Raw genomic sequence first — 27,094 nt, 5'->3', positions numbered from 1 at the left:
CCATTTCGTTCTATCCAAAGACAACTGACAACATCTGTTACTGTTACTGGACGGGCTACTTGACTTCCTTTCTTTGGCAGCCACACAGCTGGCTGCCTTGTAGATGAGAACCAGAAAGAGCATGTGCTCCAGTGGATGACAAACGCTGAATTAAGTGACTTCTCCTCCTCTTCCTCCACCTTAACATCACACACAGTACAATCCTCAGCGGTAACACCCCGATTACCCTTGTTCCCCCCTCCGTGACAACTGTCTAACCGCACAACCACAGATGGATGAGTTTGCAGAGCTGTTCACACATTCTGATCCATGGGCATCAGAGGTCTGCTCCAAATATTCACAGAATCAAGAGGCAGAAAGCATTTGCACTGACGGTCAAAAAATATTTCTGCTGGATGAAGTAGAGTCTGAGCAGAGCCCAGACCCCCAGCAGCAGAGATTAACCCCATGGGGTGGAAGTAATCCTGATGACATTCAGATACCTGAGGCACACATGGACTGTACTGTACTGTCAGGGCAGGAAGAAGAGGAGAATGACTGTCAGTGAGAAGTGGGAGAACAGAGAGGATAACGATGAGGTTATAGATCTAACTTGGTGTGAACCCAGAGGCATGCAGCTCAGTAGCTCAGCAATGGAGGTAGATGAGGAGGAAGACAAAGAGGTACCGTTGCAGCGCAGAAATGGAGTGGTGGATCCAAGGCAAGTACTGCTTCCTCAGTCACGAGTCTCGCTGTGTCTTTTTTTTGAGACCGCAAAGGATGACCCAACTCATGTTATCTGCCAACTTTGCAAAAAATGACTAAGTAGAGGCAAGAACTGCAATAATTTGACAGCTACATGCATGAACCGGCACATGCACGATCACCATGCGTTAGTCTGGGAATCTCACTGTGCTAAAATGCAGACAAGCAGGCCATGCCAACCACCGACCATCCCACCAATCGCCTCTGCTACTTCCTCCTCCGTCACCATGGCAAGTGTTCTCACACAGGTCTGAGGTCATAGAACCTCCTCTTGTTTACCCCCTACAGCCGGGGTGAGTGACATCCTTTCAGCTGTTATGGAAGTGGAGATGCCTGCTGTTTTTGCTGCACTGAGCACACCACATCTTTCTCAATCCACCATAACATCACCATGCCTACACCTCACTCACAGTCCAGATGTGTTCTCCCTACTCCATCCTGTCTCATAACACAGCAGCCAACCCTTGCCTCCACAGTTGTGGTCACGTAAAAAAAAAAAGTTTCCTCCTTCACATGTCAAAGCTAAGAGCTTGAACTCCACCATTTCCAAGCTGTTTACAATGGAAATGCTGCGTTTCCGCCTGGTGGATATTTACTGTTTCTGAAAGCTGATGGCCATCACCGTCCCCCAGCACCAGTTGCCCAGTCACCATTACTTCTCTAAGAAAGCTGTGCCTGCACTACACCAGCATTCCTTGAAAAAAATTATGTCTGCCAGGGTGCATTTCACCACTGACACCTGGGGCTTTACATCTTGCTGACTGAGGACTAGGTGGCTCTAGTAGCTGTTGGGCTGCTCCACAAGTTTTGTAATCCCCAATGCTTGCAGCACAAATCTCTGTATTTAACACTTTCTCCACTGCTTTTACCTCCTCCACATCCTCTAGGGCCTTCACCTGCATCCTCAACCTCTCCCTTAATGAGACACGTGTTCCAGCAGTGCTGAGAGAATCCCCCCACCTTTGTAATGCACATCCAGGGTTCCCCACAATCAGGCAATGTTCAAATTAATATGCCTTGGGGATCACAGTCACATAGCTTAAGAGTTGTAGACAGCTATTCAGGCCGAGTTTGAGCAATAATAATAAATAATAATCTTTATATAGCGCTAACATATTCTGCAGCGCTTTACAGTTTTGCACACATTATCATCGCTGTCCCCAATGGGGCTCACAATCTAAATTCCCTATCAGCATGTCTTTGGAATGTGGGAGGAAACCAGGGTACCCGGAGGAAACCCACGCAAACATGGGGAGAACATACAAACTCTTTGCAGATGTTGTCCAAGGTGGAATTAGTCTTAGGACTCCAGTGCTGCAAGGCTGCAGTGCTATCCACTGAGCCACTGTGCTGCTCATGGTTGTCTTCACTGAACCTGGAGCTAGGGAAGGCCATGTGCGATAATGTTGCAAACCTGGTGGTGGCTCTACGCCGTGGCAAGCTCATTCACGTGCCTTGCATGCAGAGGCGTAGCTAGAGCTTTTGCCGCCCGGGGCTGTTCCCGAGTTTGGCGCCCCCCCGGCTCAATACACACAAAGGTTACCAAAAATAGTTTTCCTGTTTTGTAGAACTTAAACTGGGCCTAATGGTGTCACCCCCACATGCCAAACCTGTGACTTTTCTTAATGACAATGATTGATATGGTTGCCCATAATCATCACTGTGTCATAACATCACAGGTGCACTCCATCGGTCTAACCGCTTAGGTACAGCGGACCATGTAGGTTGCAGCATCTGACAGGTTGAATGACTGGTGATGGGGGGGCGCCTTTTGCGCTTATGCCACCTGTGTGCTGTGCATATGCTATGCACAATACGCTAAATGTATAGGCGCCAGGGGGGTAAATCCCCAATTGTAATGCAAATTTTCACTCAGTGCTTACCTGACCGCGCTCCTGCTCTCTCCACGCAGCTGAAGCGTGCACTCGCCGGCGACTGACAATGACGTCAGACGCCGGTGACATGCACGCTGGGACTGACGTCAGCTGCCAGCCTCAGATTGGCTGGCGGCTGTTAACTATTGACGTGCGGGTGCGGGCCCGCACGTCAATAGCGTTAAACAGCTGCAGCAGGGTCGGACTGGGGTGTCTGGGGCCTACCAGAGGAATGGACTCTAGGGGCCCACCCTACAGCTATATGCAAATATCTGTCATTATAGTGGAGCATCGGCTGTAAAACACCGGCGGCTGCTGCACATCTACCGTGTGCCCCAATAACTGGGATGTATAATTACGGTAGTTTAGATTAATGGGGTTCTTGGTTAAAACAAGTTATCACTGATCCATGGGCTCCGCAGGGTAGGTGATCACTTAGATCCGACCATTAGAAACTGCACCGATCGGAAGAATGGGGACGTTTTATCCCTGACAGGACACTTTTATCACTATTTTAAAATGCAGCGGCAGGTGGGATATCTGACAGCAGCTCCATTCATTTGGGGCTTCCAGAAAAAAAGAAGTGCAGCCACTGAGGGAATGAATGGATCAGTGATCTAGTCGGACATGCCACTCCAGTCTAATGGGGATAAAAAGTTCCATATTTTGCTGAATAAGTCCAAGCAGTCAGACCCCCATCAATCAATACGTTATCACTTATCCTGTGGAGAGGTGATTACTTTTTTCCACAGGAAACCCCTGTAAGTACATCTCCGCCGCTGTGTACAAAGCATTAAAACTAATGGAAATAAAGAATCTTCTCCTAATTAATATCAGAGAGAACAAATGACTGCCATACACAACACAATCCACTATACCAAGACCAATAATATCACATACTGGAAGAAACACCACCACACCATGACCAGACCACATAGTGACCAAATAATACTATATACAAGGGACAAATACTGCCACACCATGAACAGATCACCTATTACCACCACTTGGTAACCAAATAGCACATACAAGGGACAAATACCACAACACCATTTCCAGACCACATATTACCACCACATAGTGACTGAATACTACAATACTGATCAGTAATAAAAAAAAAAAAAAACACAATACTATCTCCATAAGTGCCAGTATTCACAGGAGATTTGTACTTAGTATGCAGTGTCTGTGTAGAGGTAATACAGAGATCACTGGTGGTATTATACACAGGAGCTCTGTATATAATGTATAGGTAATACAGTGATCACTGGTGACATTGTACACAGGACTGCTGTATATAGTATACAGTGTATAGTGTCAGTGTATAGATAGCACTGACTCACCAGTGACGTCTCTAGGTGAAGTCCTTCATCTTTCATCCAGCACAGACCGCCATCATTTCTTCCAACCAGGACTCGTTTCTGCAGGAAATAACAGTTATCTCGAGCTCCGCTTGCAGAACACATTACTTAATTTTTCACAACTTCTACATTACACCACATGAAGAAAAAAAGGCGATATAGTGTCACTCTGCACAATAACAGGACCGCCCCCCCATTTAAAACAGTATACTCAAAAAATAATATAAATACATCACTGCAGTAATAATATCCCTTAATTAGCCCCTATGGTAATAATATTCCCCACCCTGGCCCCGTTTATCTCATTCCTGGCTCCAGCCATATGTTCTCGCATCCTGCCCTCATGAGTATCCATTCTACCCCATATGATCTCCCCATCCTGCCCCATCAGTCTCCATCGTATCCATCCTGCCCCATGATCCAATCCTGCCCCATGTCTTTCATTCTGCCCCGTGTCTCCAATCATGCCCCGTCTCTACATTCTGCCCATGCCTCCAGTCCTGCCCCCAGTGTGTCCAGCAATCTGCCCCAGTGTGTCCGGCATATTACCCCTAGTGTGTCCAGCATATTACCCCCAGTGTGTCCAGCAACCTGCCCCAGTATGTCCAGCATATTGCCCCAGTGTGTCCAGCAATCTGCCCCAGTGTCCAGCATTGCCCCAGTGTGTCCAGCAATCTTCCCCAGTGTTCAGCATTGCCCCATTGTCCAGCATTACCCCAGGGTGTCCAGCAATCTGCCCCAGTGTCCAGCAATCTGCCCCAGGGTCTCCAGCATTGCCCCAGTGTGTCCAGCATTGCCCCCAGTGTGTCCAGCAATCTGCTCCAGTGTCCAGCATTGCCCCAGTGTGTCCAGCAATCTGCCCCAGTGTCCAGCATTGCCCCAGTGTGTCCAGAAATCTGCCCCAGGGTCTCCAGCATTGCCCCCAGTGTGTCCAGCATTGCCCCCAGTGTGTCCAGCAATCTGCCCCAGTGTGTCCAGCAATCTACCCCAGTGTCCAGCATTGCCCCAGCGTGTCCAGCAATCTGCCCAAGTGTCCAGCATTGCCCCAGTGTCCAGCATTGCCACAGTGTCCAGAAATCTGCCCCAGGGACTCCAGCATTGCCCCAGTATGACCAGAAATCTGCCCCAGTGTGTCCAGAAATCTGCCCCAGGGTCTCCAGCATTGCCCCAGTGTGTCCAGAAATCTGCCCCTGGGTCTCCAGCATTGCCCCAGTGTGTCCATAAATCTGCCCCTGTGTGTCTAGAAATCTGCCCCAAGGTCTCCAGCATTGCCCCAGTGTGTCCAGAAATCTGCCCCAGTGTGTCCAGAACTCTGCCCCAGGGTCTCCAGCATTGCCCCAGTGTGTCTAGAAATCTGCCCCAGTGTGTCCAGAAATCTGCCCCAGGGTCTCCAGTATTGCCCCAGTGTGTCCAGCATTGCCCCCAGGCAGACCGAGTCAGACATAAAGAAAAAAAAAAGTAAAATCCTCACCTCTCCCGTTCTTAGCGCAGGTCCGGTGCACTCAGCGTCTCTCCGGCTCTGCAACGCTCAGCACAGAGAGGCTGAGCGCACAGTGATGACGTCACCGCACCCTCTGCCCTGAGACGTCGCAGAGTCAGAGGGCACTGAAGACGCTGCAGCTACCGCGCAGTCGCGCAGCCGCAGGAACCAGGAGAGGTGAGTATTAGAAGAAGGGGGGCAAATGCCAGCGCTGGCATCGGGGGGGAGGGGGCCTGGCCGTGGTGGCAGTCGGCGCCGTCCGAAGATTTAAAGGGCCCGCGTCTCATTGTGCCGCCCGGGGGATTGTGCCCCCCTCCCCCCCCCCCCCGCACCCCCCTTCCTACGCCACTGCTTGCATGGCTCACATCCTCAACCTGGTAGTACAGAAATTTCCCCACGCGTGGATGCGTTGTTGCAGAGAGCACATATGCTGTTGTGCTCAGTTCTGCTGTTTGCACCCCGCAGGTCATCGACTTGTATCGCTACAGAAGCCTTTCTGCCTACCTTTTAACCTTTTAATATGTGATGTGACAACATGGTGGAATTCCACTCTGCACATGTTGCAGCGACGAGCCCTGGTGCAGTATGTCCTTTTGCATAGCCTGTTTCAACGCAGCCTGGATGTGGTGCAAATCACATTTGCGGAGTGGGCACAGATGAAGGACCTCTGCACCCTTCTGCACAGTTTCAAAATGGCTACTAAGGTGGTTAGTGCTGACAATGCAATCATCAGCATGTCAATTCCGGTCATCTACATGCTGGAGCACACTTTGAAGCTATGGCAGGAGATAGTGGTCAAAGAGAGCAAGAGGTGGAAGCAATGGAGAATACGGAAGGGATAACAATAGCTTTAAGTCCAGGACTGTCATCACTCAGGTGGATTCCATGGGAGGGTGAATTACAGATATCGAGGGGGGCTCATGGTACTAGACAAACTGTTAGTGAAGGTGCAGGCGCCAAGGGACAAATGGAGGAGGGAGAGGAGGAAGAGGTAATGGACACGCAACAGTCAGGAGATGAAGAGGATAATAATCCCCTCTCTGATGTCTGTGGTTGGCAGGATCAGACAGAGGAAGCAGTGAGATCACTGCTAGCACTGTGAGAAAGTCTCACGGTGCATAGGCGAGTTCACTGCAATTCACCAGTAGAATTTATCTGCTGTGAACTTGAACTGCTGTGAACTCGCTTCTGCACCGTGAGACTTTCTCACGGTGCTAGTGGGGATCTCACTGAGGTCACCGCAGTTCAGCCCAGTTGGGAATGCATCCTCCATAACCGGAAGTTACCTCGATGATGTCACCAGTTGTTTTCAGCCTGGACTAAAAAATACGGCGTGGGGACCCCACTATTCTTGATAACCAGCCTTGCTGACGCTGACAACTGAGGGTTGCAATATGAATACTCCCATCAACTGCTCCTGCTCTCACTGTTACTAGCGGCAGCAGAAGTTGGCTGATGGGAGCAGCAGTCCCATCAGCTGACACCAGTGACCAGAGGTAAACTTTATACCTCCGATCACAGCTGTGACAGCGTGGGAACCGCGGCTGTCTGACCGGCGGTGATGATTTTACCGCTGATCAGAAGTGGTGTTTGCTGCGCTGTCATGCCCATGACATCATGGCACACACTGGATATTCAGTCCCCCCAATCAAGTGAATGGGATCCAGGTACTGTTTTGGTACCCCAACCCAAATTTTTTGTAACTGTTCAGCCGAACTCTCCGGATCCGAACATCCAGGTTTCTGCCCATCTCTAGTGCTGACTACAGGGTTGCCACGGTGGAAAAGGATGCACGCATGCTGTAATATCGAAACACAATTGTAACAATCTGCAGACTGGTTTTCCCCATTTGTGCATTGCAATTGTAGATTTCCAATCATGGGAACGTCGAGTCGTCATTGCAAAAACATTAGCATTAGCAGTGTAAGTGGAAGAAGAAATTTTTGTGATTCATTTCACACATTTTTATATCTGCCCGTACACCAGCAGAACAGAGTACAAGTCTGACAAGTTGTGAATGACTTGAGAGGATGGTGCAAGAGTATATCGAGCTCAATATCTATGCCACTAGGGATGTGTGAACCCTTTTGCATTTTGGTCTTCAAAAATGGAAGAGTGCCCTGAGCTCACCTGTCACGCCTTGGAGGTTTTGTCATGTCTGGCAGCCAGCGTTCTCTCAGAGCATGTCTTCAGCACTGCTGGTGGTGTCCTGAGGGATAAGTGCATCTGGCTGTCCCCTGAAAGTGTAGACCACCTAAATTTCATCAAGATGAACAAGTTATGGATCCCCAATGACTTTTGCACCCCTGTCACAGACTGAGTAGACTACATGATGGTGTAGTTTTTAATGTGCTGCATTGATCTTGTATTATTGTGGTTTGCGACACCTTTGTCATAGTTTCTGTGCCTGGTGTTACTACTGCTGCTGATGTTGCAATATGGAGACTTTAAGTTGGGTCTCAATCTGGTGGGTTATCTGTAGTGGAAGGAGAGTCGGAACCCTATTATACTATTTCTAATCTGGGGAAATTTATGTCACTTTAGCGGTGTATGCCAATATTTTTTTTAAATGTTTGCACTTCAAGTTGGGTCTGCTTCATGTTTGTTGCCTGTAGCAGTAAGGCTCCCAGACTGGCATTCCTGTACTTACTTTCAGTCAACTACCTGTGTTACTATCCTTAAATGTTTCTAACAATAGTAATATACAAAACTTTTGTTTGTGGCACCTGAATGTTGCTGAGCAGAAAAGCAGTTTGAGCTGTTATCAGGGCTCCCAGCACAGCAGACTTACACCGGTCCTTTTCTCATTTCATTTTAATTTAACCCCTTCATGACCCAGCCTATTTTGACCTTAAAGACCTTGCCGTTTTTTGCAATTCTGACCAGTGTCCCTTTATGAGGTAATAACTCAGGAACGCTTCAACGGATCCTAGCGGTTCTGAGATTGTTTTTTCGTGACATATTGGGCTTCATGTTAGTCATAAATTTAGGTCAATAAATTCTGCGTTTATTTGTGATAAAAACGGAAATTTGGCGAAAATTTTGAAAATTTCGCAATTTTCACATTTTGAATTTTTATTCTGTTAAACCAGAGAGTTATGTGACACAAAATAGTTAATAAATAACATTTCCCACATGTATACTTTACATCAGCACAATTTTGGAAACAAAATTTTTTTTTGCTAGGAAGTTATAAGGGTTAAAATTTGACCAGCGATTTATCATTTTTACAACGAAATTTACAAAACCATTTTTTTTAGGGACCACCTCACATTTGAAGTCAGTTTGAGGGGTCTATATGGCTGAAAATACCCAAAAGTGACACCATTCTAAAAGCTGCACCCCTCAAGGTACTCAAAACCACATTCAAGAAGTTTATTAACCCTTCAGGTGCTTCACAGCAGCAGAAGCATCATGGAAGGAAAAAATGAACATTTAACTTTTTAGTCACAAAAATTATCTTTGAGCAACAATTTTTTTATTTTCCCAATGGTAAAAGGAGAAACTGAACCACGAAAGTTGTTGTCCAATTTGTCCTGAGTACGCTGATACCTCATATGTGGGGGTAAACCACTGTTTGGGTGCACGGCAGGGCTTGGAAGGGAAGGAGCGCCATTTGACTTTTTGAATGAAAAATTGGCTCCACTCTTTAGCGGACACCATGTCACGTTTGGAGAGCCCCCGTGTGCCTAAAAATTGGAGCTCCCCCACAAGTGACCCCATTTTGGAAACTAGACGCCCCAAGGAACTTATCTAGATGCATAGTGAGCACTTTGAACTCCCAGGTGCTTCACAAATTGATCCGTAAAAATGAAAAAGTACTTTTTTTTCACAAAAAAATTCTTTTAGCCTCAATTTTTTCATTTTCACATGGGCAACAGGATAAAATGGATCCTAAAATTTGTTGTGCAATTTCTCCTGAGTACACCAATACCTCACATGTGGGGGTAAACCACTGTTTGGGCACATGGTAAGGCTCGGAAGAGAAGGAGCGCCATTTGACTTTTTGAATGAAAAATTCGTTAGCGGACACCATGTCGCGTTGGGAGAGCCCCTGTGTGCCTAAACATTGGAGCTCCCCCACAAGTGACCCCATTTTGGAAACTAGACCCCCCAAGGAACTTATCTAGATGCATACTGAGCACTTTAAACCCCCAGGTGCTTCACAGAAGTTTATAACGCAGAGCCATGAAAATAAAAAATAATTTTTCTTTCCTCAAAAATGATTTTTTAGCCTGGAATTTCCTATTTTTCCAAGGGTAAAAGGAGAAATTGGACCCCAAACGTTGTTGTCCAGTTTGTCCTCAGTACGCTGATACCCCATATGTGGGGGTAAACCACTGTTTGGGCGCACGGCAGGGCTCGGAAGGGAAGGCACGCCATTTGGCTTTTTAAATGGAAAATTAGCTCCAATCATTAGCGGACACCATGTCACGTTTGGAGAGCCCCTGTGTGCATAAACATTGGAGATCCCCCAGAACTGACCCCATTTTGGAAACTAGACCCCCAAAGGAACTAATCTAGATGTGTGGTGAAGACTTTGAACCCCCAAGTGCTTCACAGAAGTTTATAACGCAGAACCATGAAAATTAAAAAAAAAATTATTTTCTCAAAAATGATCTTTTAGCCTGCAATTTTTTATTTTCCCAAGGGTAACAGGAGAAATTTGACCCCAAAAGTTGTTGTCCAGTTTCTCCTGAGTATGCTGATACCCCATATGTGGGGGTAAACCACTGTTTGGGCACATGCCGGGGCTCGGAAGTGAAGTAGTGACGTTTTAAAATACAGACTTTGATGGAATGCTCTGTGGGCGTCACGTTGCGTTTGCAGAGCCCCTGATGTAGCTTAACAGTAGAAACCCCCCACAAGTGACCCCATTTTGGAAACTAGACCCCAAAAGGAACTTATCTAGATGTGTGGTGAGCACTTTGAACCCCTAAGTGCTTCACAGAAGTTAATATGCAGAGCCGTGAAAATAATAAATACGTTTTCTTTCCTCAAAAATAATTATTTAGCCCAGAATTTTTTAATTTTCCCAAAGGTAACAGCAAAAATTTGACCCCAATATTTGTTGTCCAGTTTCTCCTGAGTACGGTGATACCCCATATGTTGGGGTAAACTACTGTTTGGGCACATGCCGGGGCTCGGAATTGAAGTAGTGACGTTTTGAAATGCAGACTTTGATGGAATGCTCTGCGGGCGTCACGTTGCGTTTGCAGAGCCCCTGATGTGGCTAAACAGTAGAAACCCCCCACAAGTGACCCCATTTTGGAAACTAGACCCCGAAAGGAACTTATCTAGATGTGTGGTGAGCACTTTGAACCCCCAAGTGCTTCATAGAAGTTTATAATGCAGAACCGTGAAAATAATAAATACGTTTTCTTTCCTCAAAAATAATTATTTAGCCCAGAATTTTTTATTTTCCCAAGGGTTACAGGAGAAATTGGACCCCAAAAGTTGTTGTCCAGTTTCTCCTGAGTACGCTGATACCCCATGTGTGGAGGTAAACCACTTTTTGGGCACACGTCGGGGCTCAGAAGGGAAGTAGTGACTTTTGAAATGCAGACTTTGATGGAATGGTCTGCGGGCGTCACATTGCGTTTGCAGAGCCCCTGGTGTGCCTAAACAGTAGAAACCCCCCACAAGTGACCCCATTTTAGAAACTAGACCCCCCAAGGAACTTATCTAGATATGTGGCGAGCACTTTGAACCCTCAAGTGCTTCACAGACGTTTACAACGCAGAGCCGTGAAAATAAAAAATCATTTTTCTTTCCTCAAAAATGATGTTTTAGCAAGCATTTTTTTTATTTTCACAAGGGTAACAGGAGAAATTGGACCCCAGTAATTGTTGCGCAGTTTATCTTGAGTATGCTGGTACCCCATATGTGGGGGTAAACCACTGTTTGGGCACACATCGGGGCTCGGAATTGAGGGAGCACCATTTGACTTTTTGAATACGAGATTGGCTGGAATCAATGGTGGCGCCATGTTGCGTTTGGAGACCCCTGATGTGCCTAAACAGTGGAAACCCCTCAATTCTACCTCCATTACTAACCCCAACACACCCTTAACTCTAATCCCAACTGTAGCCATAACCCTAATCACACCCCTAACCACAACCCTAATTCCAACCCTAACCCTAAGGCTATGTGCCCACGTTGCGGATTCGTGTGAGATTTTTCCGCACCATTTTTGAAAAATCTGCGGGTAAAAGGCACTGCGTTTTACCTGCGGATTTTCCGCAGATTTCCAGTGTTTCTTGTGCAGATTTCACCTGCGGATTCCTATTGAGGAACAGGTGTAAAACGCTGCGGAATCCGCACAAAGAATTGACATGCTGCGGAAAATACAACGCAACGTTTCCGCGCGGTATTTTCCGCACCATGGGCACAGCGGATTTGGTTTTCCATAAGTTTACATGGTACTGTAAACCTGATGGAACACTGCTGCGAATCCGCAGCGGCCAATCCGCTGCGGATCCGCAGCCAAATCCGCACCGTGTGCACATAGCCTAATTCTAAAGGTATGTGCACAAGCTGCGGAAAACGCTGCGAATCCGCAGCAGTTTCCCATGAGTTTACAGTTCAATGTAAACCTATGGGAAACAAAAATCGCTGTACGCTGTTCACTTCTTTGTGCGGATTCCGCAGCGGTTTTACAACTGCTCAAATAGAAAATCATCCGGGTTTATCATCCGGATCCTATCAGTGCCCGCTGTCCTATCGTGGTAAGCGCTGCTGCCTCAGATTGTATTATATGCTGTGGGGAATTATTCACCATGAGCCTGCTTACTGACTCTTATGTAGTGGCAGCCTTGCACGTTACTTTCTCATCTATATACGCTTCTGACAGCCTGCACTGGTGGTTATCCGCATGTCCCATCCTTATGCACTTTATTAGATTGTATGCATGTTTTAAGACAACTTTGTTATTTAATAAAATTTGATACTTTATAGTTCCTATTGACTCCTATTGGTCTCCTTGTGTTATAATCAAATAGAAAATCGCAGTTGTAAAACCGCAGTGAAATGCGCAGAAAAAACGCGGTAAATCCGCCATAAATCCGCAGCGGTTTAGCACTGCGGATTTATCAAATCCGCAACGGAAAAATCCGCAGAGGACCAGAATATGTGTGCACATACCGAAACCCTAACCCTAACCCTAGCCCTAACCCTAGCCCTAACCCTAGCCCTAGCCCTAACCCTAACCCTACCCCTAACCCTATTCTAACATTAGTGGAAAAAAAAAATTCTTTATTTTTTTATTGTCCCTACCTATGGGGGTGACAAAGGGGGGGGGGGTCATTTATTATTTTTTTTATTTTGATCACTGAGATATAATCTATCTCAGTGATCAAAATGCACTTTGGAACGAATCTGCCGGCCGGCAGATTCGGCGGGCGCACTGCGCATGCGCCCGCCATTTTGGAAGATGGCGGCACCCAGGGAGAAAACGGACGGACCCCGGCAGGATCGGTAAGTATGATGGGGTGGGGGGCAGCACGGGGGGGGATCGGAGCATGGGGGGGTGGATCGGAGCGCTGGAGGGGTGGAACGGAGCACGGGGGGTGGAACGGAGCATGGGGGGGTGGAACGGAGCACGGGGGGGTGGAACGGAGCACGGGGTGGATCGGAGTGCAAGGGGGGTGATTGGAGCACGGGGAGGGTGATTGGAGCACGGGGGGAGCGGACAAGAGCACGGGGGGAGCGGAGCACAGGATGGAGGGGAGCCGGATCAGTGTACTGGACAAATCGGAGGGCTGGGGGGGCGATCGGTGGGGTGGGGTGGGGGCACATTAGTGTTTCCAGCCATGGCCGATGATATTGCAGCATCAGCCATGGCTGGATTGTAATATTTCACCAGTTATAATAGGTGAAATATTACAAATCGCTCTGATTGGCAGTTTCACTTTCAACAGCCAATCAGAGCGATCGTAGCCACGGGGGGGTGAAGCCAGCCCCCCTGGGCTAAACTACCACTCCCCCTGTCCCTGCAGATCGGGTGAAATGGGAGTTAACCCTTTCACCCGATCTGCAGGGACGCGATCTTTCCATGACGCCACATAGGCGTCATGGGTCGGATTGGTACCGACTTTCATGACGCCTACGTGGCGTCATGGGTCAGGAAGGGGTTAAACTTAAATTCAAAGCTCTAAATGCTGTCTCAGACTCAGATACCTCATGCATGGCTCATGGCTGACTGCTGCCATGCCATTATTACATTTCTACTGTGGGTCAATTGATCAGTTAATTACCCATCTTACTATCTTTAAATTTTTCTACCAATAGTAGTCTACAAAAACTGATGTTTGTGGCACTGAGTACGGCTGAGCAAAAAAGCAGTGTTTATTTATTTTGGTAAAGCAGGGATTAAACGGCCAAGTTGAAAACTCTGAGCTCTCAGCTGAGCTTAGGTTGCCACTAATAATCTGGGTCCTAATTCTAATCCATGTCAGAGCTAGAATTTGTTGCATGGCTTAGGAGGAGAGGTATTCATATGAGAAGGAGTTTTGAAGGAATTATCTGTGACTGTTATGTGGTTTGTAAGTTTGGTAATTCCCTTCCATCCTCTACTTTGTTTTTTTCCCCATCCTCCACTCCCAGGTGCATTCCTCTATTATATGTGAGTGAATATGTGTATGCCTGGTGTTTCTTATACCAAAGAAGATGATTACCGGAGTATAAATTACATTTAAACCAAAAAAGAGCAAAAAAATACCCCTAAAATATAACTTTTAGTATTCCTGAGTAAAATTACCCATATTGTAGGGTCAGGAGACAATAACAGCCTAAATAGTATATCATAACAATATAAACAATACTAAAAAAGGATAGAGGCTAATATGGTGAGGGAGTTATCTCTCCCTTACTCACCCTACCTCACAGCGGAGGTTGGCACCCTAAGTTCGACATGGCGCCCCTGCTCACCGACGGGACCCTTGAGACCCTGAAGGGAACTTAACAAAGAAACCACCACCAACACCAAATCTTACCGAAAGTGCAAATATGTTTATAAAGTGCTAGGTCAGAAAAAAACTGCAGCAGTCTTTTGGGGGAAATTCCCACATTTTTTCAGTGTTTTATGGTTTTCAACCCTGATACCTTAAATGCTAGGGGTGCACTTGTGTGTCATATCAGAGACAAAGATGAGTCTTAAAATTGCAGTAGCTGTTATAATTCTAATAATATTCCTCCTTTTGTTAACCTTATTATCTATTCATATACAGGCAAGTATAGAGGGAGGCCGGAAAAAATAGCATATCTGTGCATTTTCGGGGTATAACGATTCTATTCCCTTAGTGCATATACCTCCCAGTTCTTATGGTAAAAACTGATGCAGAGAAATAATCATATCTTTGCAGTGGTCAAAGAAAAATAAGGATGTACTCATCCAATTTGTTGCCCATCCCAAAACGTTTCCCCCCAGGACAATGCACCAGGGTTCATCAGTGGAAGGAACAGGGCTTCTCCTGATACGAGGCAGCTATGATATGCCGCGTCTCGTCGTAACCACTTGCAATGCAACCCTGCTGCATTGTCCTGGGGGGAAACGCGTCAGGATGGGTGACAAATTGGATGAGTACATGTCGAAGTTAGGGTTCCAACCTCTGCTGTGAGGTAGGGTGAGTAAGGGAGAGATCACCCCGTCACCATATTAGCCTCTATCCTTTTTTAGTATTGTTTATATTGTTATGATATACTATTTAGGCTGTTATTGTCTCCTGACCCTACAATATGGGTAATTTTACTCAGGAATATTAAGATATATTTTAGGGGTATTTTTATGCCTGGTGTTTTAAGTTAACCCTTGTTGATGTTGCCTTGCTTGTCGGGTTGGTGTACTGCAGTGCACAATAAAGTCCCTCTTCCTTGGGTGGAGGAAATTAAGAGATGGAGGGCTAACTCAAGAGATAGGGCAAGAGTAGCGCATCCCGGCATACTCACCTTAAGAATTATCTAGGGGAATATGGCAAGCTAGGGCACCCCCTAGTGTTAGGAGCAGGGAAGGAGTCATTGGTCCCAGGTCACCCGAAAACTGTGTCGTGATATTTGGTCAGTCAACTACCTGTGTTAATATGCTTAAATTTCTACTTCCAACTTCCAAGCTGATATTTGTGCCACCTTAGTGTGGCTTAGCAAAAAAGCAGTTTGAGCTGTTGCATGAGGTATCAGGGCTCCCAGCAAAGCAGGTTTACATCAGTCCTTCACCCACATCATCTTAATTTAAATTCAAAGCTGTAAATGCTGGCCCAGACCCTTATACCTCATGCATGACCCATAGGTGACTGCTGCTGTGCCATTATCAAATTTATACTGTAAGTCAATTGATGTAACTTTTCCTGGTTTCTGCTCCTAATTTTTTTAAATGTTTGGACTCCAAGTTGGGTCTCCTTCATGTGTGTTGCCTGAATTTGGCCAGGCTCTCACAGCATCAAGCCTACACTTGTCACTCATCCACCTGGGTCACTGCTGCAATGATCACCCCCTTAAGAACCATCGAATCCGGCCTGAGTACCCCACGGCCCTAGTAGGTGCTCCAAATCCTCTGACATTCTTTCTTTCAGATCCTCTCCAGTTTCGTCAGGTTGGATGGTGAACGTTGGTGGACAGCTATTTTCAGGTCTCTCCAGAGATGCTCAATTGGGTTTAGGTCAGGGCTCTGGCTGGGACAGTCAAGAATGGTCACAGAGTTGTTCTGAAGCCACTTCTTTGTTCTTTTAGCTGTTTGCTTAGGGTCATTGTCTTGTTGGAAGGTGAACCTTAGGCCAAGTCTGAGGTCCAAAGCACTCTGGAAGAGGTTTTCATCCAGGATATCTCTGTACTTGGCCGCATTCATGTTTCCTTCAATGGCAACCAGTCATCCTGTCCCTGCAGCTGAAAAACACCCCTATAGCATGATGCTGCCACCACCATGTTTCACTGTTGGGATTGTATTGGGGAGGAGATGAGCAGTGCCTGGTTTTCTCCATACATACCACTTAGAATTATCACCAAAAGGTCTATCTTTGTCTCATCAAATCAGAGAATCTTATTTCTCATAGTCTGGGAGTCCTTCATGTGTTTTTTTAGCAAACTCTATGCGGGCTTTCATATGTCTTGCACTGAGGATAGGCTTCTGTATGGGCCACTCTGCTATAAAGGCCTGACTGGTGGAGGGCTGCAGTGAAAGTTGACTTTGTGGAACTTTCTACCATCTCCATACTGCATCTCTGGAGCTCAGCCACAGTGATCTTGGGGTTCTTTCTTTCCTCTCTCACCAAGGCTCTTCTCCCACGATTGCTTAGTTTGACTGGATGGCCAGGTCTAGGAAGACTTCTGGTGGTCCCAAATGTCTTTCATTTAAGGATTATGGAGGCCACTGTGCTCTTAGGAACCTTGAGTACTGCATAAATTCTATTGTAACCTTGGACTGATCTGTGCCTTGCCACAATTCTGTCTCTGAGCTCCTTGGCCAGTTCCTTTGACCTTATGATTCTCATTTGGTCTGACATGCCCTGTGAGCTGTGAGGTCTTATATAGACAGGTGTGTGCCTTTCCAAATCAAGTCCTATCAGTTTAATTAAACACAACTGGACTCCAATGAAGTTTTTTTTATAAATATGTGGCTTTTCAAAAACAGCAGAAACAAAAGGATTCATAATAAAAGTCATCAACATACTTGCAATAATCTACACATTAAGGTTTTGAATTTGAAGCATTCCTTTACTCTGCATTAGTCCTACGGCTTATTATAACATTCATCTCTAGGAGCCAATGTAGACAATATTTCAGAAAGGACAAGACTAATCATGGTAGAAGTCGGTGCACACTATTTGCTAAGCATCCTAGTGGAGAGTATCTATATAAATAATGGTGCAACATCTAAACATCTGCTTATGTTACTTCTGTTCAGATTTATATATTTATTATACCTGCTTATATTGCGCCAACATATTCCGCAGGGCTACATGACACATTTACTTAAATAATTGTGAAACAAGATAAAGTGGAGGAACATCTGGTCAGCACCATTGCTCCAACTTCCATTTGTGCTTAAATGTCAAGCCTTGCTTCATTATACTTTTTTCATTGTTGTATGAGAGATCTCAGACATTGATGAAAAGGACATATTAATCATTGAGATTTGCAGCCTTTGAAGCATATGTACCCAGTTAGAATGACAATGTGGCTCCTTTTCCCCTTGTGAGTTTGGGCAAATGTCTATTTTCTGCTGCCTCGAGCACCACATAACATGTTGTGGAGGAAAGAGTATCTTTGAACCAGCAAAGCATCAAATGTTTAATTAATTATAATGTTCTTAAAATACAGTTTTACATTACTTAACTCTTTGGGGTCTTGGGTCATTTCCAAAATTGTGGCTTTCCATACAGTTTCTCAACCTTTCCACTGTGCAGTATAAGAGTACAGTATAATATGTATATATGTTGGAGAGGTTTGTACAGTACTGTACTCACTCAGCTGCGGTTGAAGTAAGCACATATGTCGAGGCAAGTATATTTAAACTTCATAAACCACTCAGTATAGCAAAACAATGGAACAGCCTTTTCCGGCTCAAAGTGAAAGCATAAAGTAAAAAATCTATACAACATATAGTGGCAAAAATGTTGGATCACAAGTATCCATACACACCACTCAAAAAGAGGTATAATAAAGGTATACATTTTATTGAAAGGTATATATTGCAAAAATTCATTAAAATGTTAATTGACAAACATAAAGTAAGAGGGAAAGAGTGTACTCAAGTAAAACACTCATGGTAGAGTGGGAAAGTAACGGGTTATGGGATAGCACAGAGAGTTAAATAACACACATCTCACTCAAAGATCTTATATATTGCGTCCTACTCATACTGAGTATAACAGATCATAAAGTGCTGACAGTGCAAAAGGTGCAAATCAAAGTATCGCATGTAAAGTCTAAGACATACCCATATCAGAGTCAAATGTCCGTCCACTGCACCACTGACGCGCGTTTCGCGGAATGCTTTCTCAAGGGGAGGTGTGTAAGTTATGTCCCACCTCATCCGGCTTTTATCACCCATCAAAATGTGTCTAAGGCGAATCGTAAACCGCGCATGGCGCCACCACCCCCGGGTCCCAGGTGCACTGATTATCAGCACTCAATCCCGGCGCGCGGGGAGGAAATCCTCCATGACGTCACTTCCGCGTACCGGCAGTTGGTAGAGTCCTTTGATCAATGCAGGGATCCCGGGCATAGTGCGCATGCGTGTCGCCATTTTTTTGAAGACCGAGGATAGGTACGTATATTTACTTATTTGCGCTGTATACATAGGTGGTAAAATCAAAGACGGTTTAATTATATGGCCATAACAAAGTAAAATATAACATATCAGTAATGCAATAAGCAGGAAAATTCATTTTGAGCACAGAGAATATAGAAAATACACATCACATGTCCACATAGCAGTTCAAATATCAGAATAATTCCATATGGAACAAAAGTGTCCGGACTACAAAGACACAAAGAGGTATTGTATTTACATGCTCAATTTAAGTAAAACGTCCCATCACCCTTATCAACATATATATGGTCACACAAGAAAAAACAATAATAATAATAATCATCATTTCAACATCCATATTATTCAAAACAAAAAAGACATGAATTGAATCAATAATGGTATCAGGAATTTCTTCTTTTCTATTCCAGCTTGTGCCCCATACTGGCAGAAAATTCCCATCATAGGAGGTGAATATGACAGAGTCACTTAGCGCAAGCAAGACGGAAAAGGACAAATTACTAAGAGTAAGAAAAAAATTAACAATTAAAAAAGTAACAAACACACACGCATAAATTAAAAAGCAGAGAGCTATAAAAATGGTGCAAAGCTCATTTTTTCGTTCAGTCCACATGGGGACATAGTATTCAGCTCAACAATCCACCTAATTTCCGATTGTGCCAATATCTGTTTTAAATTAAGACCCTTTATGCCACCATACACTCTATCAGTTCCTCTCACTTTGAGGCCGTTAGGATCAGAGTTATGAAATTGTCTAAAATGTTTGGGAACAGTTTTCAGCAGTGAAGGATCATCCACCTCTCTCAAATGATCAGCAGGTCATCGATATAGCAAAGCCAGCACTGCACATGGTCGGCGGAGCATGCCCCCTCACCCCAAAAAACCTTCCTCTCCCAATACCCAAGAAAGAGATTTGCGTAGGCGATTATACCCCGGGTATATTCTGGCCTAGCCCTAACTATACCCTGGGTTATAAATTGGACTAGTCCAGTTTATACCCCTCTGGGCCAGACTATACCCCGGGTATATTCTGGCCTAGCCCAAACTATACCCCGGGGTACAAATTGGACTAGTCCAGATTATACCCCTCCAGGTCATAGTATACCCCAGCTACTGTAGATCAGATTTTTCAGGCTTTTGCGAACAATCGAGTGACATTCTTAATAATGGGGCCAGAGGCAGCACCCAGGGCCCCAGGCAGCAAATAAAGGCCCCAGGCAGCACACAGGGGCCCCAGGAAGTGCACGGGACCCCAGGCAGCGCACTGAGGCCACAGGCAGTGCATGGGGCCCCAGGCAGAGCACATGGGCCACAGGCAGCGCACGGGGCCACAAGCAGCGCACAGGGACCCCAGGCAGCGCACAGGACCCCAGGCAGCCCACAGGGGCCTCAGGCAGCCCACATGGCCCCATGCAGCCCACAGGACTCCAGGCAGCGCACGGGGGCCCCAGGCAGCACACGGGCCCCAGGCAGCGCACATGGCCCCAGGCAGTGCACAGGGGCCCCAGGCAGCGCACAGGGACCCATGCAATATCTGAGGTCCCAGGCAGCACACAGGGGCCCCAGGCAGCGCACGGGCCCCAGGCAGCGCACATGGCCCCAGGCAGTGCACAGGGGCCCCAGGCAGCACACGGGCCCCAGGCAGCGCACATAGCCCCAGGCAGTGCACAGGGGCCCCAGGCAGCGCACAGGGACCCATGCAGTATCCGAGGTCCCAGGCAGCACACAGGGGCAGAGACAGCTAATGGGGCCCCAGTCAGAGCACAGGGGCCCCAGGCAGCGCACAGGGCCCCAGGCAGCACCTGGACTCCAGGGAGCGCACAGGGGCCCCAGGCAGCATCGGGGCCCCAAGCAGCACACGGGAGCAGAGACAGCTAATGGGGCCCCAGGCAGAGCACAGGGCCCCAGGCAGCACATGGACTCCAAGGAGCGCACAGGTGCTCCAGGCAGCGCACAGGGGCCCCAGGCAGCACATGGGGCCCCAGGCAGCACATGGGGCCCCAGGCAGAGCACAGGGGCCCCAGGCAGCGCACAGGGCTCCAGGCAGCACATGGACTCTAGGGAGCGCACAGGGGCCCCAGGTAGCGCACAGGGGCCCCAGGCAGCACCCGGGGCTCCAGGCAGCACACGGGGGCAGAGACAGCTAATGGGGCCCCAGCAGAGCACAGGGCCCCAGGCAGTGCACAGGGCCCCAGGCAGCACATGGACTCCAGGGAGCGCACAGGGGCTCCAGGCAGCGCACAGGGGCCCCAGGCAGCACACAAGAGCAGAGACAGCTAATGAGGCTCCAGGCAGTGCACAGGGCCCCAGGCAGAACACAGGGCCCCATGCAGCGCACAGGGCCCCAGGCAGCACATGGGGCCCCAGGCAGCACATGGGGCCCCAGGCAGAGCACAGGGGCCCCAGGCAGAGCACAGGGGCACCAGGCAGCGCACAGGGCCCCAGGCAGCACATGGACTCCAGGGAGCACACAGGGGCCCCAGGCTGCGCACAGGGGCCCCAGGCAGCACCCGGGGCCCCAGGCAGCACACGAGGGCAGAGACAGCTAATGGGGCCCCAGGCAGTGCACAGGGCCCCAGTCAGAACATAGGGCCCCATGCAGTGTACAGGGCCCCAGGCAGCACACGGGGCCCCAGGCAACACACAGGGGCCCCAGGCAGCATAGGGGGCCCCAGGCAGCATAGGGGGCCCCAGGCAGCACATGGGGCAGAGACAGTTAATAGAGTCCCAGGCAGTGCACAGGGCCCCAGGCAGCACCCAGGGCCCCAGGCAGCACATGGGGGCAGAGACAGCAAATGGGGCCCCAGGCAGCGCACAGGGCCCCAGGCAGCACATGGACTACAGGGAGCGCACAGGGGCCCCAGGCAGCGCACAGGGGCCCTAGGCAGCACCCGGCGCCCCAGGCAGCACACAGGACAGAGACAGCTAATGGAGCCCCAGGCAGTGCACAGGGCCCCAGGCAGCACATGGGGCAGAGACAGCTAATGAGGCCCCAGGCAGAGCACAGGGCCCCAGGCAGTGCACAGGGCCCCAGGCAGCACATGGACTCCAGGGAGCGCACAGGGGTCCCAGGCAGTTCACAGGGGCCCCAGGCAGCACCTGGGGCCCAGGCAGCACACAAAGGCAGAGACAGCTAATGAGGCCCCAGGCAGTGCACATGGCCCCAGGCAGAACACAGGGCCCCATGCAGCACACAGGGCCCCAGGCAGCACCCGGGGCCCCAGGCAGCACATGAAGGCAGAGACAGCTAATGGGGCCCCAGGCAGTGCACAGAGCCCCAGGCAGAACATAGGGCCCAATGCAGTGCACAGGGCCCCAGGCAGCACATGGGGCCCCAGGCAGAGCACAGGAGCACCAGGCAGCGCATAGGGCCCCAGGCAGCACACGGACTCCAGGGAGCGCACAGGGGCCCTAGACATCTTAGGCTAGTTTCACATTTTTGCACGGCTGTGTACACTCTCAGTGAAGCCCCACCCACTTCCACGCCCACCAGATAAGCTCTGCCCAGGTACGCATGCGGCATGCATACCCTATCTTTATCATTTGGTACGCAGGCCCTGCGGATGTTTGCGTTTGCGTCCGCATGCGTTGTTTTGACGATTCGGTGAATGGAAGAAAATCCAACTTGTTGCCTTCACCGTGGGTTGCAGCACCGTCAAAAGAATGTGGGCGGAGCTTAACCGGCGGGGCGCAGCAGTGGTCAAGGCTTCACTGAGAGCATATGCATGCGCACGGCTGTACGCAAATGTGAAACTAGCCTTAGAAGATTGAGTGATATACTCAAGAGCAGGGCCCCAGACATCACACAGGGGGTCCCAGACAGCGTACAGTGGGTCCCAGATAGTGCACAGGTGCTCCAGGCAGCGCACAGGGGCCCCAGGCAGCACATGGGGCCCCAGGCAGCACATGGGGCCCCAGGCAGAGCACAGGGGCCCCAGGCAGCGCACAGGGCTCCAGGCAGCACATGGACTCTAGGGAGCGCACAGGGGCCCCAGGTAGCGCACAGGGGCCCCAGGCAGCACCCGGGGCTCCAGGCAGCACACGGGGGCAGAGACAGCTAATGGGGCCCCAGCAGAGCACAGGGCCCCAGGCAGTGCACAGGGCCCCAGGCAGCACATGGACTCCAGGGAGCGCACAGGGGCTCCAGGCAGCGCACAGGGGCCCCAGGCAGCACACAAGAGCAGAGACAGCTAATGAGGCTCCAGGCAGTGCACAGGGCCCCAGGCAGAACACAGGGCCCCATGCAGCGCACAGGGCCCCAGGCAGCACATGGGGCCCCAGGCAGCACATGGGGCCCCAGGCAGAGCACAGGGGCCCCAGGCAGAGCACAGGGGCACCAGGCAGCGCACAGGGCCCCAGGCAGCACATGGACTCCAGGGAGCACACAGGGGCCCCAGGCTGCGCACAGGGGCCCCAGGCAGCACCCGGGGCCCCAGGCAGCACACGAGGGCAGAGACAGCTAATGGGGCCCCAGGCAGTGCACAGGGCCCCAGTCAGAACATAGGGCCCCATGCAGTGTACAGGGCCCCAGGCAGCACACGGGGCCCCAGGCAACACACAGGGGCCCCAGGCAGCATAGGGGGCCCCAGGCAGCATAGGGGGCCCCAGGCAGCACATGGGGCAGAGACAGTTAATAGAGTCCCAGGCAGTGCACAGGGCCCCAGGCAGCACCCAGGGCCCCAGGCAGCACATGGGGGCAGAGACAGCAAATGGGGCCCCAGGCAGCGCACAGGGCCCCAGGCAGCACATGGACTACAGGGAGCGCACAGGGGCCCCAGGCAGCGCACAGGGGCCCTAGGCAGCACCCGGCGCCCCAGGCAGCACACAGGACAGAGACAGCTAATGGAGCCCCAGGCAGTGCACAGGGCCCCAGGCAGTGCACAGGGGCCCCAGGCAGCGCACAGGGACCCATGCAATATCTGAGGTCCCAGGCAGCACACAGGGGCCCCAGGCAGCGCACGGGCCCCAGGCAGCGCACATGGCCCCAGGCAGTGCACAGGGGCCCCAGGCAGCACACGGGCCCCAGGCAGCGCACATAGCCCCAGGCAGTGCACAGGGGCCCCAGGCAGCGCACAGGGACCCATGCAGTATCCGAGGTCCCAGGCAGCACACAGGGGCAGAGACAGCTAATGGGGCCCCAGTCAGAGCACAGGGGCCCCAGGCAGCGCACAGGGCCCCAGGCAGCACCTGGACTCCAGGGAGCGCACAGGGGCCCCAGGCAGCATCGGGGCCCCAAGCAGCACACGGGAGCAGAGACAGCTAATGGGGCCCCAGGCAGAGCACAGGGCCCCAGGCAGCACATGGACTCCAAGGAGCGCACAGGTGCTCCAGGCAGAGCACAGGGCCCCAGGCAGCACATGGACTCCAAGGAGCGCACAGGTGCTCCAGGCAGCGCACAGGGGCCCCAGGCAGCACATGGGGCCCCAGGCAGCACATGGGGCCCCAGGCAGAGCACAGGGGCCCCAGGCAGCGCACAGGGCTCCAGGCAGCACATGGACTCTAGGGAGCGCACAGGGGCCCCAGGTAGCGCACAGGGGCCCCAGGCAGCACCCGGGGCTCCAGGCAGCACACAGGGGCAGAGACAGCTAATGGGGCCCCAGCAGAGCACAGGGCCCCAGGCAGTGCACAGGGCCCCAGGCAGCACATGGACTCCAGGGAGCGCACAGGGGCTCCAGGCAGCGCACAGGGGCCCCAGGCAGCACACAAGAGCAGAGACAGCTAATGAGGCTCCAGGCAGTGCACAGGGCCCCAGGCAGAACACAGGGCCCCATGCAGCGCACAGGGCCCCAGGCAGCACATGGGGCCCCAGGCAGCACATGGGGCCCCAGGCAGAGCACAGGGGCCCCAGGCAGAGCACAGGGGCACCAGGCAGCGCACAGGGCCCCAGGCAGCACATGGACTCCAGGGAGCACACAGGGGCCCCAGGCTGCGCACAGGGGCCCCAGGCAGCACCCGGGGCCCCAGGCAGCACACGAGGGCAGAGACAGCTAATGGGGCCCCAGGCAGTGCACAGGGCCCCAGTCAGAACATAGGGCCCCATGCAGTGTACAGGGCCCCAGGCAGCACACGGGGCCCCAGGCAACACACAGGGGCCCCAGGCAGCATAGGGGGCCCCAGGCAGCATAGGGGGCCCCAGGCAGCACATGGGGCAGAGACAGTTAATAGAGTCCCAGGCAGTGCACAGGGCCCCAGGCAGCACCCAGGGCCCCAGGCAGCACATGGGGGCAGAGACAGCAAATGGGGCCCCAGGCAGCGCACAGGGCCCCAGGCAGCACATGGACTACAGGGAGCGCACAGGGGCCCCAGGTAGCGCACAGGGGCCCTAGGCAGCACCCGGCGCCCCAGGCAGCACACAGGACAGAGACAGCTAATGGAGCCCCAGGCAGTGCACAGGGCCCCAGGCAGTGCACAGGGGCCCCAGGCAGCGCACAGGGACCCATGCAATATCTGAGGTCCCAGGCAGCACACAGGGGCCCCAGGCAGCGCACGGGCCCCAGGCAGCGCACATGGCCCCAGGCAGTGCACAGGGGCCCCAGGCAGCACACGGGCCCCAGGCAGCGCACATAGCCCCAGGCAGTGCACAGGGGCCCCAGGCAGCGCACAGGGACCCATGCAGTATCCGAGGTCCCAGGCAGCACACAGGGGCAGAGACAGCTAATGGGGCCCCAGTCAGAGCACAGGGGCCCCAGGCAGCGCACAGGGCCCCAGGCAGCACCTGGACTCCAGGGAGCGCACAGGGGCCCCAGGCAGCATCGGGGCCCCAAGCAGCACACGGGAGCAGAGACAGCTAATGGGGCCCCAGGCAGAGCACAGGGCCCCAGGCAGCACATGGACTCCAAGGAGCGCACAGGTGCTCCAGGCAGAGCACAGGGCCCCAGGCAGCACATGGACTCCAAGGAGCGCACAGGTGCTCCAGGCAGCGCACAGGGGCCCCAGGCAGCACATGGGGCCCCAGGCAGCACATGGGGCCCCAGGCAGAGCACAGGGGCCCCAGGCAGCGCACAGGGCTCCAGGCAGCACATGGACTCTAGGGAGCGCACAGGGGCCCCAGGTAGCGCACAGGGGCCCCAGGCAGCACCCGGGGCTCCAGGCAGCACACGGGGGCAGAGACAGCTAATGGGGCCCCAGCAGAGCACAGGGCCCCAGGCAGTGCACAGGGCCCCAGGCAGCACATGGACTCCAGGGAGCGCACAGGGGCTCCAGGCAGCGCACAGGGGCCCCAGGCAGCACACAAGAGCAGAGACAGCTAATGAGGCTCCAGGCAGTGCACAGGGCCCCAGGCAGAACACAGGGCCCCATGCAGCGCACAGGGCCCCAGGCAGCACATGGGGCCCCAGGCAGCACATGGGGCCCCAGGCAGAGCACAGGGGCCCCAGGCAGAGCACAGGGGCACCAGGCAGCGCACAGGGCCCCAGGCAGCACATGGACTCCAGGGAGCACACAGGGGCCCCAGGCTGCGCACAGGGGCCCCAGGCAGCACCCGGGGCCCCAGGCAGCACACGAGGGCAGAGACAGCTAATGGGGCCCCAGGCAGTGCACAGGGCCCCAGTCAGAACATAGGGCCCCATGCAGTGTACAGGGCCCCAGGCAGCACACGGGGCCCCAGGCAACACACAGGGGCCCCAGGCAGCATAGGGGGCCCCAGGCAGCACATGGGGCAGAGACAGTTAATAGAGTCCCAGGCAGTGCACAGGGCCCCAGGCAGCACCCAGGGCCCCAGGCAGCACATGGGGGCAGAGACAGCAAATGGGGCCCCAGGCAGCGCACAGGGCCCCAGGCAGCACATGTACTACAGGGAGTGCACAGGGGCCCCAGGCAGCGCACAGGGGCCCTAGGCAGCACCCGGCGCCCCAGGCAGCACACAGGACAGAGACAGCTAATGGAGCCCCAGGCAGTGCACAGGGGCCCCAGGCAGCGCACAGGGACCCATGCAATATCTGAGGTCCCAGGCAGCACACAGGGGCCCCAGGCAGTGCACGGGCCCCAGGCAGCGCACATGGCCCCAGGCAGTGCACAGGGGCCCCAGGCAGCACACGGGCCCCAGGCAGCGCACATAGCCCCAGGCAGTGCACAGGGGCCCCAGGCAGCGCACAGGGACCCATGCAGTATCCGAGGTCCCAGGCAGCACACAGGGGCAGAGACAGCTAATGGGGCCCCAGTCAGAGCACAGGGGCCCCAGGCAGCGCACAGGGCCCCAGGCAGCACCTGGACTCCAGGGAGCGCACAGGGGTCCCAGGCAGAATCGGGGCCCCAAGCAGCACACGGGAGCAGAGACAGCTAATGGGGCCCCAGGCAGAGCACAGGGCCCCAGGCAGCACATGGACTCCAAGGAGCGCACAGGTGCTCCAGGCAGCGCACAGGGGCCCCAGGCAGC

The sequence above is a fragment of the Ranitomeya imitator genome, chromosome 4 (assembly GCF_032444005.1).
Source record: "Ranitomeya imitator isolate aRanImi1 chromosome 4, aRanImi1.pri, whole genome shotgun sequence".
Taxonomy (NCBI): domain Eukaryota; kingdom Metazoa; phylum Chordata; class Amphibia; order Anura; family Dendrobatidae; genus Ranitomeya; species Ranitomeya imitator.
Note: the sequence above shows the minus strand (reverse complement) of the source record.